Source organism: Heptranchias perlo, chromosome 4 (genome assembly GCF_035084215.1).
Source record: "Heptranchias perlo isolate sHepPer1 chromosome 4, sHepPer1.hap1, whole genome shotgun sequence".
In the NCBI taxonomy this organism is placed as follows: Eukaryota; Metazoa; Chordata; class Chondrichthyes; order Hexanchiformes; family Hexanchidae; genus Heptranchias; species Heptranchias perlo.
The window spans coordinates 6,105,265-6,119,036 of record NC_090328.1 but is presented as its reverse complement, the minus strand read 5'-3'; the positions used below and the strand labels follow the sequence as shown (position 1 = coordinate 6,119,036).

At 46.2% G+C, this 13,772-nt stretch overlaps 1 long non-coding RNA gene across 2 annotated transcripts; it reads left to right on the top strand.

Moving 5' to 3' along the window:
* The first annotated feature begins 302 nt into the window (after positions 1–302).
* LOC137320415 (uncharacterized) lies at positions 303–13,299 on the top strand. 2 transcript variants are annotated; one of them, XR_010962508.1, is made up of 5 exons: positions 303–373; positions 2,385–2,435; positions 3,897–3,938; positions 6,063–6,096; positions 12,060–13,299. It is a non-coding gene; the product is annotated as an uncharacterized lncRNA (long non-coding RNA). The 2 variants fall into 2 exon arrangements; XR_010962509.1 differs by having other exon boundaries at positions 6,063–6,105.
* The last annotated feature ends 473 nt before the right edge of the window (positions 13,300–13,772 follow it).

Below are 13,772 nucleotides of genomic sequence, written 5' to 3'. Positions count from 1 at the left end.
GTAGTGTGAATGGGGGGGGGGAGGGTGTTTGGTTTTCTGTAGTGTGAATGGGGGGGGGGGTGTTTGGTTTTCTGTAGTGTGAATGGGGGGGGGGTGTTTGGTTTTCTGTAGTGTGAATGGGGGGGGGGGTGTTTGGTTTTCTGTAGTGTGAATGGGGGGGGGGTGTTTGGTTTTCTGTAGTGTGAATGGGGGGGGTGTTTGGTTTTCTGTAGTGTGAATGGGGGGGGGGGTGTTTGGTTTTCTGTAGTGTGAATGGTGAAACTCTAATTTATTTGCTGCTCCTTATTAACAAGGAATTGAATTACAGGCCAGGGCTCTGAGCATGTGTACAGTGACGTTGTTCGAGGAAGATGGCCCAATGGAATAGACAAAGGTAAGACCAGTCGTACTACCTGTAGTGCTGGCCTTGCTGGTTTCTGCCTTGTTTCTATGGTTCTACTATGGCATTTATTGAGTGTGCATTCCAACATGAGGGATTACAGTAGTGTAGTGGTTATGTTACTGGACTAGTAATCCAGAGGACATGAGTTCAAATTCCACTACGGAGATTGAGAATTTGAGGGTACAGGTTCACAGGATATTAAAGGCAACATTTCAGGTTTTATCACAAGAGAATATAAAAGTCAAAGATGAGCCTGCAGAAAACTTTAGTAAGACTTCACTTAGTGTAGTGTGGGCTGTACTGTACAGGAAGGATAATTGAGGCATTGGGGAGGACACAGCACAGATTCACTCGAACGCTGCCTGGTATGAGGAAATACAAAGAATGGCTTGAAAAATTGGAGATTTTTCTTTGATGGAACAACACAGATTACAGGGCGATACGATAGAAGTGTTCTCTTAAATTATGAAAGGATGGGACAGGTTAGATAGAAGCAGACTGCTTCCTGTAGTTGAGGGGCATTATCCTGAGTATGGGGCCTGGGCACACTGACAGGGTAGAGGAGAGGGAACTTCAGTCTGCATCGAACCACGATATACCCTAGCCTTCAAGCAACGATTGTTAAATTGGTTAATAAGCAGAGAAATGTTTTGTTGATACTTTTGAATGTTAAACATAACCCAGGCACACACCTCGGTCCTATCTCATGACAATACGAGGAAATACAGGAACCTGTGAAGCTCGTTCTTCTGCATATCACGTGCAACTTCCTTCTCACGGATATTCCCCAATTTACTTAATCTCTTGGCGGAGATGAATTTCCCAGGTGAAACAAACTAGCATGAAATTTCTCCCTGATCTCTGCAGGTAACTGAGCAAAAACTCCAGGATCTTGATCGAACTCCGTCACCTGTTCTATTGTGCACTCGCACCAATGCTCCTATCAGTGTAGGAGCCATTGCAATCTGTGAAAGATGCGGCTGTGTCTGCCAACAGTTAACGTTCGCATGGACAGTGTGATCTCCTGGACTGGTTTCGATCACCCGAGGGGATTGGAGAGGAATTACATAGAACGACATGGCCAGTTTCTGTGCTGTAAATTCTATTTGCTCCATTCTGCTCTAAACGAGCCTCCTCCCATTCGATTTACCATCTCACCCCATCACCATATCCTTCTATTCCTTTTTCCCCTCATGTGTTTATCTACCTTCCCCATAATCTATTCTATTCGCCTCAACCACTCCTTGTGGGAGCGAGTTCCACATTCTAACCGCTCTCTGGATAAAGAAGCTTCTCCTGAATTCATGGAATTACATAGAATGTACAGCATAGAAACAGGCCATTCGGCCCAACTGGTCTATGCCAGTGTTTATGCTCCACACGAGCTTCGTCCCTCTCTACTTCATCTGACCCTATCAGCATATCCTTCTAAGGATTTATTAGCAACCATCTTATATCTATGGCCCCTAGTTCTGGACTCCCCCATAAGAACATAAGAAATAGGAGCAGGGGTAGGCCATACGATATAGTAGGCCATAGGATATAGAATCATAGAGTCTTGCAGCACAGAAGGAGGCCTTTTGGCCCATTGTGCCTGTGCTGGCTCTTTGAAAGAGCTCTCCAATTAGTCCCACTCCCCTGCTCCCCACTCCCAAAGCCATGCAAATTTTTCCTTTTTCAAGTATTTATCCAATTCCTTTTCTGTAAGTTACTATTGAATCTGCTTCAACCGCCCTTTCAGGCAGCACATTCCAGATCGTAATAACTCGCTCGGTTAAAAACATTTCTCCTCATCTCACCCCCCGGACAATTATCTTAAATCTTAATGTGCCGCTTAAATTTACAATCTCTGTGCCTGAATCGTGTTTCCTCTGTCTTTTCCTAGCGAAAACGGGATCAGTTCTGTGAGTCTGTGTTTAGTATGACCGTTTTTTAACATGCACCGTGTAACCCAACTGAAATGTGTGTGTCTGATTTATTATTTAACTTTTTTATATTACAGTTTCTTCTGAAGCCTGCACTTATGCCGACATCGTATTCACAAGCCGGCAAGGTAAATAGATCATTCATGAAAACAGTAGCTCTCTAGAATAGACCAAGTCCCTAACTGCCAGCCAAGGAGCTTGTACAGGCATCCAAACCTGACTGTTCTTACAACCACATTTTCATAGTATGCCTGCTGCCCGTTTCCTAACTCGCTCCAAGTCCCATTCACCCTTCACCCCCTGTGCTCACTGACCTACATTGGCACCCGATCTGCCAACACCTCAAATTTAAAATTCTCATCCTTGTTTTCAAATCCCTCCGCGGCCTCGCCCCTCCCTATCTCTGTAACCTCCTCCAGCCCTGCGACCCTCCGAGATCTCTGCGTTCCTCCAATTCTGGCCTCTTGCGCTTCGTCGATTCCCATCGTCCCGCCATTGGCGGCCAACAGAAAATTCAGTTGAAAAGAAAAACCAGGAAATTAAAAAGCTGGTGTCAGTAAAAGTGACCGCGAAGCTGTTGGATTGTCGTAAAAATCCAACTGGTTCATTTTTAAAAATTATTCGTTCACGGGATGTGGGCGTCGCTGGCGAGGCCGGCATTTATTGCCCATCCCTAATTGCCCTTAAAGTCCATTAAAGTCCTTTTGGGGAAGGAAACCTGCCGTCCTTACCCGGTCTGGCCTATATGTGACTCCAGTCCTACACCAACGTGGTTGACTCTTAAATGCCCTTTGAAGTGGCCTAGCAAGTCACACAGTCATATTAAACTGTGCTACAGCTCTTCAAAAAGAACGCCCACCACAAAGTTCTCAGGGCAACTAGGGATGGGCAATAAATATTGGCTTTGACAATGATGCCCACATCCTGAGAATGAATTATATAAAAAAAAAAGGCTGCAACCCAGGCCTGCCCTGCCCCCCCAACCCCCGCTGTGACCCCTGGATGAGCCACTGAAGGGGGGCAGTTATGCCTCTTACTTCTTTGTGTACCAGCCTCTGAAGATCTACCTAGGCTGAGGTCACATGGACTCCAAACATTAGGGAGTCTCTATTTCCCCTTCCCCCAGCCCCGGCTATGGCCCCACCCACTCCCCCTCACTGGCCCTGTAAGGGGGTGAGCCTCCCCTTACAAAGCCCTGCGAGAATTCCCGGTGCAGAACTGGCTCCCGGCCTATTTTCCGGGGCTTTCAGCTGCTGGACTTATGGTGGGAGTGCAACAGAGAGGCCAAGAATCTCAGCCCTACTGTGTGTTACTGAGGATACACAGGAGTGTTCTACCAACACTAAGGCAGGGGAGGGGGGGGGGGGGGGGAAGAGTTCCTCGGGCCTACTCTCTCACTCCGATGCCTTAACTCGGGTGGAAGTTGAGCGGAAACCCTGCACGTCGATGGGCTTTGCACCAATGTTATGGAGGGGGGGTGAAGGCCTAAGGAAAATACCCCTGTATGTGTGTGTGGAGGTACAATGATCCTAAGTATATATTAAAAGTTTTATGAGTTTGTTATTAACAGTTGGTTTTTATCTTCGTAGTTTTAGATGGCAGGGATCGCGCTGTCGACTTTTCGGATTCTGGTAACTAAATTATATCTGTGATTCATTTCTGCTGTCTGTCGGCTATAACAATCCATCCGAATGATGATAATCCCAATGGATTTCAATGACAATAAGATAACACGCTAAAGCTATTTTCAAGTTTAAAAGGGAGGCTCTCCATCAGAAGCCTCTGAACCCTCCTCTGGGCTGTGACTATCGTTTTGTTGTTTGGTTCGAGAAAATCATGTCAAAGAGGGGCCTAGTTGTGTCTACGATGCGACAATGTCAATCTTCACAGTCCTCGGCCTCAGTGATCGAGAAAAATGGCCTTGGCATTTGTTTTTTTTTGCCAATAAAGGGTCAAATGGACAATGTGAAGTTAAACAGGAAACCTTCGGAACAGGAGGTGGCCATTCAGCCCCTCGAGCCTGTTCCGTCATTCATTTAGATCATAGTGTCTCAACTCCATTAACCCGCCTTTTGAAAGCTCCAATTGACCCCCAGCGTCCGCAGCCTTTGGGGGCAGGGGGGAGGGGGGAGTTCGATTTCCACCACTCCTGAATGGCCTGGCTCTAATGTTGAGATTGTGTCCTCTTGTTTTGGATTCCCTCACCAGAGGAAATAGTTTCTCTGCATCTATCCCATCGCATGCTTTTATCGTTTTAAATGCCTCAATTAGATTACCCCTCAACGGTCTAAACTGAAGGGAATACAAGCCAAGTTTATGCAGCCTGGCCTCATAATTTAACCCTTTAAGCCCTGGTATTATTCTGTGCTGCGCCCCTTCTAAAGCCAATATATCCTTCCTGAGGTGCGGTGCCCAGAACTGAAAGAAGAACTCTAAATAGGGTCTGACCAAGGCTCTGTACAACTGAAGAATAACGTCTACCCCTTTTGTATTCTAGTCCTCCCCCCACCCCCACCCCCTTGAGATAAAGGCCAACATTCCATTAGCTTTATTAAACTACTTTTTGTACTTTTAATGATTTGTGTGCTTGACCTCCCCAATCCCTCTGCTCTTCTACAGTTCCTAGTTTCTCACCATTTTAAAAATTACTTTGATTTATCTTTCTCGGGCCTAAAGTGAATGACCTCACACTTGGACACATTGAACTCCTCCTGCCATAGTTTTCCCCGCTCACTCCATCTGTTCATGTCCCTTTGTAACTCCCTGCTCCCATCTGCACGACTTCCTGCACCACCCAGCTCAGTGTCACCTGCATACTCGGATACACAACTCCCTAATTCTTCATCCAAGTCATCGCTAAATATGGTGAAAAGTTGAGGCCCCAGCACAGATCCCTGGGGGACACCACTTGTCACGACCACCAATTAGAGAATGGTCCCCTAATCTAACACTCTGCCCGCTGCCTTCCGACCAATTTCCAACCCAAGATATTACTGTTATCCATACTCCAGTCATGCTTAGTAATTGCATACTAGCTGATCTCCCGTGGCATTGCTCAGGGAAAGTGGGACAAGATGCTATTTTACAACAACATGTTAAACCATGCAATATCCTGCTGCTAAGTTTCACACATAGGAACGTAGGAAACAGGAGAAGTCCATTCAGCCCCTCGAGTCTGTTCTGCCATGCAATTAGATTATGGCTGATTGGCATCTTAACTCCATCTACCTGCCTTGGTTCCGTAACCCTTAATACCCTTACCCAAGAAAAATCTATCAATCTCAGTTTTGAAATTTTCAATTGACCCCCCGGCCTCGACAGCTTTTTGGGGGGAGAGAGTTCCAGATTTCCACTCCCCTTTGTGTGAAGAAGTGCTTCCTGACATCACCCTCTGAACGCCCTAGCTCTAATTTTACCAAACTAATCCTCTAAGTTGGCAAAGTCCAGCATTTGGAAATAATCACATCCCTCGGGCAACTGGGAGGCTAAGTGCCGATGGGGAGTGAAATGTGCAGATTGGATGTCGCTCGCAAATTTCTGGCTCCGGGCTAGAAGGAACCAGCATGGAAGGACTGGGTTCTCTTTTTTTTTAACGCTCTTGACACTTTTAAGTGTGACTGGGTAGAATTAAAGGTCCTGGGAGATGCAGAATTCCTTGGCGACGCTGGTACATTGAGATCTTAAAACTGCACCGTCATTATATATCAATATCTGTTTAAAAAAAATTCAATGAATAATGCTGCCTTTTATTTCAGACGTGACCTACGCAGCTGTTGTCATTCACTAAAGGTAATTGGTGTAAGTAATGCAATGTTTTGGCATTTTAACGCTTGACTGAAGTTATACGATGCGATCAAGCATGTTGGAAATGGTTGTGTTAATCGTAGATTACTAAACCCTTTAACGACATTACAGGATATGACTGGGGAGTTAGCACTGATTCCCTGATAAGCTGCTTTCACACTGGTGTCCTGTGTAGCTTGGATCCCAGGAGACCAGCATCTACGAGCTGAATCCCTGCATTTATACCAGTAAATCCACTTCCCTTATCCCTTGAGGCAGACCCATAGCCCCAGAAAATCCGCTGCCGAGACAGAGGAGCTGGATTTAATGCATACGATAAGCGCAGATGGTACAGGTGGTGAGGACTGTAATATAAACGCAGGGAGCTGGCTCAGGGACACCTCTTTTTTTTTTTATTCGTTCACGGGATGTGGGCGTCGCTGGCAAGGCCGGCATTTATTGCCCATCCCTAATTGCCCTCGAGAAGGTGGTGGTGAGCCGCCTTCTTGAACCGCTGCAGTCCGTGTGGTGACGGTTCTCCCACAGTGCTGTTAGGAAGGGAGTTCCAGGATTTTGACCCAGCTTTGTTTAGCTTTGTATCCCAGATTCAAAGCTAAACAAGCATCAGTGTATGAAATGGTTATAGACTAGTGTTAGGAACAGGAGGAGGCCATTCAGCCCCTCGAGCCTGCTCTGCCATTCAATTAGATCAAAGCTGAGCTCCATTTACCCGCCTTAGCTCCATATCCCTCGATACCCTTACCCAATAAAAACCTATTGATCTCAGTCTTGAAAGCTCCAATTAACCCGCAGCATCCACAGCCTTTTGGGGGAGCGAGTTCTAGATTTCCACTACCCTTTGTGTGAAAAAGTGCTTTCTGATTTCACTCCTGAACGGCCTGGCTCTAATTTTAAGATTGTATTCCTTTGTTCTTGATTTCCCGCATCGCAGGAAATAGTTTCCCTGTATCTACCCAATTGAATCCTTTTAACATTTTAAACACTCAAATCTCCCATACTCAAGGGAATACAAGCCAAGTTTATGCAACCTGTCCTCGTAATTTAACCCTTCAAGCCTATCATTCTGGTGGATCTGTGCTGCACCCCCTCCAAGGCCAATATATCCTTCCTGAGGTTTGGTGCAGGGATTCAGCTCGTAGATGCTGGTCTCCTGGGATCCAAGCTCAACAGGTCACCAGTGTAAAAGCAATTTATCAGGGAATCAGTGCTAACTCCCCCGTCATATCCTGTAATGTTGTTAAAGGGTTTAGTAATCTATGATTTAAGGACATAGATTTACGGTGATTGGCAAAAGACCCAAAGGTGACATCAGGGTCCTTGACCCTTCCGCCAATGGGAACAGTTTCTCTCTATCTACTCTGTCTAGACCCTTCATGATTTTGAATACCTCGATCAAATCTCCTTGGTGCAGGATAGGATACAGGCAGCAGAGCTTTGGATGAGTTGAAGTTGGTGGAAGGATGGAGGGTGGAGAGCATTGGAACAGTCAAATCTGGAAGTGTCAATGGCATGTTATGAGGGTTTCAGCAGCAGATGGGCTGAGGTAGGGGCAGAGGCAGGTGAAGTTTGCAGATGACACGAAACTCGGAAATGTAGTAAACAGTGAGGAGGATAGTAACAGACTTCAGGAGGACATAGACAGACTGGTAAAATGGGCAGACTCATGGCAGATGCAGAGAAGTATGAAGTGATGCATTTTGGTAGGAAGATTGAGGAGAGGCAATATAAACAAAATGGTACAATTTTAAAGGGGGTGCAGGAACAGAGAGACCTGGGGGTGCACATACATAAATCTTTGAAGGTGGCAGGACAAGTTGAGAAGGCTGTTTAAAAAAGCATATGGGATCCTGGGCTTTATTATTAGAGGCATAGAGTACAAAAGCAAGGAAGTTATGCTAAATCTTTATAAAACACTGGTTAAGCTCCAGCTTGAATATTGTGTTCAATTCTGGGCACCACAATTTAGGAAGGATGTCAAGGCCTTAGAGGGGGTGCAGAGGAGATTTACAAGAATGGAACCAGGGATGAGGGACTTCAGTTACGTGGAGATATTGGAGAAGCTGGGATTGTTCCTCTTGGAGCAGAAAAGATTAAGGGAAGTGTTGACCAGAGGTCACCGGTTACGGTTATTGGCTTAGTACAAAGAGGAGAAGTGTCAATTCTCTCTTAACTCTCAATTCACTTTATTCACGCCGTTAGATCATATACATATAGCTTATACGTCTGGTTAGATATAGACATGCAGTTTACACCAGGTTATACAGTTTTATACCCAAACTAAGATCTAAACGCACACCCACTAGTTTTCTCTGACACTCCCTGAGTGGTCACAGAATATAAAGGATAATACCCGAAAAGGAGAGCTGACGCTGGCCAGGCGTTCCGTTCTCTCTCTCTCTCGACGTCGTCTCTACGTCCCTGACGTAGGTTCTTCCACTTCCGCGATGGTTGGTCTCCGGAGTCTTCGCTCTGACTCCATGCCCCAGATCCTTCATTCTTATTCCGAATCTTATCTCTTCAAGCTGTGCTGTGTCTTCCGTTGGTTTAGGCTTTCTCAGTTACCCTGTGTCTTCTCCTCATTGGCTCTGTCCCAAGGATTTAGGTAGCATTACCTCATTACTCCTTTTCTAAATAAGGACTTGTGTCTTATCACATTTCCTTTGTCTTTCACAAAACTTAGCTGATTCAAACCGGTTCCGGCCAGCTCAGGCCAGCGACTGGACTCAGGTTACTTCAGTTCAAAAGTTGTTCTTGCCTGTGTATCAGCAGCTGGGGAATCTCAGGTTACTTTCTGCAGCCCCTAGCCAACAGAAGATTTAATAGAGGTGTTCAAAATCATGGTGGGTTTTGATAGAGTAAATAAGGAGAAACTGTTTCCAGTGGCAGAAGGGTCGGTAACCAGAGGACACAGATTTAAGATAATTGGCAAAAGAATCATAGGCGACACGAGGAAACATTTTTTTAACGCAGAGAGTTATGATCTGAAATGCACTGCCTGAAAGGGTAGTGGGAGCAAATTCAATAATAACTTTCAAAAGAGAATTGGATAAATACTTGAAGGGGAAAAATTTGCAGGGCTATGGGGAAAGGGCAATGAAGTGGGACTAATTTGATAGGGGCAGAAGTTATGCTGCAGCTATACAAAACCCTGGTTAGACCGCACCTGGAGTACTGTGAGCAGTTCTGGGCACCGCACCTTCAGAAGGACATATTGGCCTTGCAGGGAGTGCAGCGTAGGTTTACTAGAATGATACCCGGACTTCAAGGGTTAAGTTACAAGGAGAGATTACACAAATTGGGGTTGTATTCTGTAGAGTTTCGAAGGTTAAGGGGTGATCTGATCGAAGTTTATAAGATATTAAGGGGAACAGATAGGGTGGATAGAGAGAAACTATTTCCGCTGGTTGGGGATTCTAGGAGTAGGGGGCACAGTTTAAAAATTAGAGCCAGACCTTTCAGGAGTGAGATTAGAAAACATTTCTACACGCAAAGGATGGTAGAAGTTGGGAACTCTCTTCCGCAAATGGCAATTGATACGAGCTCAATTGCTAAATTTAAATCTGAGATATAATTTTTTGGCAATCAAAGGTATTAAGGGACATGGGCCAAAGGCGGGTATATGGAGTTAGATCACAGATCAGCCATGATCTTATCAAATGGCGGAGCAGGCACGAGGGGCTGAATGGCCTACTCCTTGTTCCTGTGTTCCTAATTGGATAGCTCTTTCCAAGAGCCGGCGCAGGCATGATGGGCCGAATGGCTGTACCATTCAATGATCCTAGGTGGAAATAAGCACTTTTTATGATGGGTTCGAAATTACAGCTCGGGGTCACACAGAAGGCTAAAGTGGCGAACTCTTTGGTTCGGCCTGAGACACTAAAAGCTATTTGGGTTGAAATTGCGCTGGGTGATATCAGTAACGAAAATGTCGTCATACTGTAATGAAACCTTCTCTAAAATGGAGAACAAAAGTATTTCACATGATGACGTTCACATGTCAGAACATTGAATACAGGAGTTGGGATGTCTTGTTGAAGTTGTACAAGACATTATTTAGGCCACACTTGGAATACTGTGTACAGTTCTGGTCACCCTATTATAGAAAGGATATTATTAAACTAGAAAGAGTGCAGAAAAGATTTACTAGGATGCTACCGGGACTTGATGGTTTGACTTATAGGGAGAGGTTGGATAATGAAGCAGTCTGAGCCCGCATGCAGCAAGACCTGGACAACATCCAGGCTTGGGCTCATAAGTGGCAAGTAACATTCGCGCCAGATAAGTGCCAGGCAATGACCATCTCCAACAAGAGAAAGTCTAACCACCTCCCCTTGACATTCAACGGCATTACCATCGCCGAATCCCCCACCATCAACATCCTGGGGGTCACCATTGACCAGAAACTGAACTGGACCAGCCATATAAATACTGTGGCTACGAGAGCAGGTCAGAGGCTGGGTGTTCTGCGGCGAGTGACTCACCTCCTGACTCCCCAAAGCCTTTCCACCATCTACAAGGCACAAGTCAGGAGTGTGATGGAATACTCTCCACTTGCCTGGATGAGTGCAGCTCCAACAACACTCAAGAAGCTCGACACCATCCAAGATAAAACAGCCCGCTTGATTGGCACCCCATCCATCACCCTAAACATTCACTCCCTTCACCACCGGCGCACTGTGGCTGCGGTGTGTACCATCCACAGGATGCACTGCAGCAACTCGCCAAGGCTTCTTCGACAGCACCTCCCAAACCCGCGACCTCTACCACCTAGAAGGACAAGAGCAGCAGGCACATGGGAACAACACCACCTGCACGTTCCCCTCCAAGTCACACACCATCCCGACTTGGAAATATATCGCCGTTCCTTCATCGTCGCTAGGTCAAAATCCTGGAACTCCCTTCCTAACAGCACTGTGGGAGAACCGTCACCACACGGACTGCAGCGGTTCAAGAAGGCGGCTCACCACCACCTTCTCGAGGGCAATTAGGGATGGGCAATAAATGCTGGCCTCGCCAGCGACGCCCACATCCCGTGAACGAATAAAAAAAAAGACTGAGACTTTTTTCCCTGGAGAGTAGGAGGTTAAGGGGTGATCTTATAGAAGTCTATAAAATAATGAGGGGCATAGATAAGGTAGATAGTCAAAATCTTTTCCCAAAGGTAGGGGAGTCTATAACGAGGGGGCACAGATTTAAGGTGAGAGGGGAGAGATACAAAAGGGTCCAGAGGGGCAATTTTTTCACTCAAAGGGTGGTGAGTGTCTGGAACGAGCTGCCAGAGGCAGTAGTAGAGGCGGGTACAATTTTGTCTTTTAAAAAGCATTTGGACAGTTACATGGGTAAGATGGGTATAGAGGGATATGGGCCAAGTGCAGGCAACTGGGACTAGCTTAGTGGTATAAACTGGGCGACATGGACATGTTGGGCCGAAGGGCCTGTTTCCATGTTGTAAACGTCTACGATTCTATGATTCTATGTTTGTGACTAATATCACACAACAATTTCAACCGTATGTGGGTGGGCCTGTACGATTGTGGAACTTTAACAATTGGCAACAGTAGAGTTTCCATTGGCCTCGGTATCCATGGGCTAGTGGTGGGGGAAGAATTTAGTCCAGGGACCGGCTCAATGTCTAGTGATCTTTGCTGGAAAGTGCGTGTGTGTGTGTGTGAGTGGAGGTTGGTTTCGGACAGGATTAGACACATTGCTGTTTGTGGGATCTTGTTGCCCACAAATTGGCATAAACAACAGTGACCACACTTCAAAAGTAATTCATTTGCTGTAAAGCGTTTTGGGATGTCCTGAGGAGGTGAAAGTTGCTATATAAATGCAAATTCTTTTCTTCTTTTCTAGAATTAATTATCAATTAGCTTTATCTCCCTTTCTTTTGAATTGCATAATCAGATCTGAAATTCCAAAACTGTTGCCATAATACAGCTTTGTTTTAGGTACAATTCCTGAAATGGCCCCCACTGAAGAACTACATTTGGTTGCCGTGGAAATGTTACGTTGGAGCAGATGCTGTCTCGGAGTTTGCAAACCGTCAAAAGTTTTCCTCAGTACTTTTCTTTTATTAAAGCTAAGAGAAATGAATTTATAATGTATTGAGAGGCAGTGAGAGGGGCAGAACTTGTCACATGTTAATTGAGCCCTCTTTTGGCACCTGCCTTGAGTTGCTCCCTCTCTATTTCTGGTAAGACCTCCGCTTGACTTTTTTTTAATCAATATTACTATGGCCCGTTCTGCTCTCAACTTTCCTCTAAACTGCAAATACCCCATGTTATATGTTCTGACTCTCCTCTACATCTCTGTTGGGTTGTCATCAAAATGTTAGTTGTGGCTCAGTTGGTAGCACTCTTGCCTTTGAGTTAGAAGATCCCACTCCAGAGACTTGAGCGCACCCAGTGCAGTACTGAGTGAGTGCTGCACCGTCAGAGGTGCTGTCTTTTTCAGATTATATGTTAAACGGAGGCCCTGTCAGCTCTCTCAGTTGGATGTAAAAGATCCCATGGCACTATTTCAAAGAAGAGCAGGGGAGTTCTTCTGGGTGCCTGGCCAATATTTATCCCTCAACCAACATCACTGAAAACAGATTTTCTGGTCATTAATTATCTCATTACTGATTGTGGGACCTCGCTGTGCGCAAATTGGCTGCCGCATTTCCTAGATTCCAACACTTCAAAAGTACTTCGTTGGCTGTAAAGCGTTTTGGGATGTCCTGAGGTCGTGAAAGGTGCTGTATAAATGTCTTTCCTTTCTTTCTCGCTCAAGACCTCAAAACCGTGGATCCGCTCAAACCCTTGGTCTTCCCGATGGGATCGGGCGGGAAAGTGGAGTTGAGGTTGAAGATCAGCCATGATCTGATTGAATGGCAGAGCAGGCTCGAGGGGCTGTATGACCCACTCCTGCCCCTATTTCTGATGTTCTTATATTCCCCTGCTATATTTAGGCTTTTAAACCCCAAACATTGGTGTCACTTGATGACTCCTTGGGCATGATTTTTATTTTGAGCCGGGTACCCCGCGCCTCCGCAGATATCCGCTTGGGGGACCCCGAGGTGAATTGAGTGCGTCACAATCTGCGATCACAACTCAATTGAAGGTGAGTATTTGTCCTTCCGGGTTTCCTATGCACCAGGCAGCCGGATTGACAGCCTGGCTACCTGTCGGCAATGAAAGGAACCTGCAAATCGGAGAGAGGTGGGGGGCGAGAGGGAGAGAGAGAGATCACGGGCTTGGAAAAAACCAGAGGGGGAGGAGGGTGGTGGGAGGACATGGACGACATTGGGGGGTTCAGCCAGCATTGGGGATCGGTGGGGGTCAGCCAGCATCGGAGACCGGGGTGGGGGAGTCAGCCAGCAATGACATCAGAGGTGGGTCCAGCATCGGGGGAGGGGGTTGTTCAGCCGATTGCGGGGTCCCTGTCGGCCAGGTGAGCTTGTTGGGCCTGCATGAAGCACTCCTGCTCCTCCGGACCCACAAGCAGTAAAATAAAAGCACTCGCCTCATGGATCCGGCTCTTTCCGCCTGACGTGATTCGGCAGCGATGGGAAACCCAAACAGAAGGTTAAATTCATTTTCATTTTCATATACACATAATTTTAAGTATCTCAATGAGGTACGCTGGCCTCTTAAGTATCGGGCCTGCTGGCTTTAAGTGGG